This window comes from Ipomoea triloba, chromosome 2, assembly GCF_003576645.1.
Source record: "Ipomoea triloba cultivar NCNSP0323 chromosome 2, ASM357664v1".
Taxonomy (NCBI): domain Eukaryota; kingdom Viridiplantae; phylum Streptophyta; class Magnoliopsida; order Solanales; family Convolvulaceae; genus Ipomoea; species Ipomoea triloba.
The window spans coordinates 3,047,563-3,048,641 of NC_044917.1; positions in this window are offsets into that span (position 1 = coordinate 3,047,563).

The following is a 1,079-nucleotide window of genomic DNA, read 5'->3' on the forward strand; positions in this document are numbered from 1 at the left end:
AATATGATAGTTATAATAGATACATAATTTATTAATTAAAGACTAAAAATACATAATATGTTAATTATAAATAAATAATCTGAGTTATTTTAGATCAAGATCCAAAATGCAAAATTGATCATGCTCTATGATATAATAATTGATTAATGTACTATATAATTGTTGTGATATATATATACATATATAACTGCTCACTTCTAACCAATATAGTTAACGTGATGGTTCAGCACCTCATCCCTTAAGTATGAGGGCCGGGGTGAATGGAGCAAACCAATTGGCTGGGAAAAACCCATAACTGCTCACTTCTATAAGACAGGCCGGCCGTTACCATTACAAAATAATAAACTCTAGGCCCATGTACAAATAAAGAGATTATTTCACCTAACTTTGATAAGTGTCAATATACGAGGCAATAAAGGAGAATATTATACATGTAGAATAATGGTGAGGATAACAATGGAAGTGGATGATAATATACTTAATATGCTTATTTTTATAATTGTTTTATATATGTTAGATCTTCCAAAATGAATAGCCGTAATTGATTCTTAATTTTCTTATAAAAGGGGGTTCTCATGACGTCCGTACTTCTCGTTTTGTATGTGTATTTCTAAGTAGAGTCATTATTTGTATATAATAAAAAAAAAACACGCTTTTTTCAAAAATGGGTGAGCGCACAACTTTCATACTTGAATGTCACCAATCCAATTATTCCTAACACCATCTCAATTGGATAATTTAGGAGATAGGGAGTGGACGAGGGTTTTTTTATTTTTTTTTTATTTTTAAGGGATTGAAGGATATAGCACATAATATATGCGACAATAAGGAATTAGTCATTAGCTAGTACTAATGGTTAGATTGGAATTGACAAAGGTTATTAGATTGGACCATAAAGTGATTATTGTCAAATGAATTTGAATTATGCGTAATCTAGCATGCTTAAACCTCTAGGTTTTTATTATGCAGTGGGACCAATATTAATGGACAGTTCGTAAGAAAATATGTATTATCTAGGGAAATCAATATCGGTATGTTAATTACATATCATGTACAACTTTTTTTTTTTTTTTTTTTTT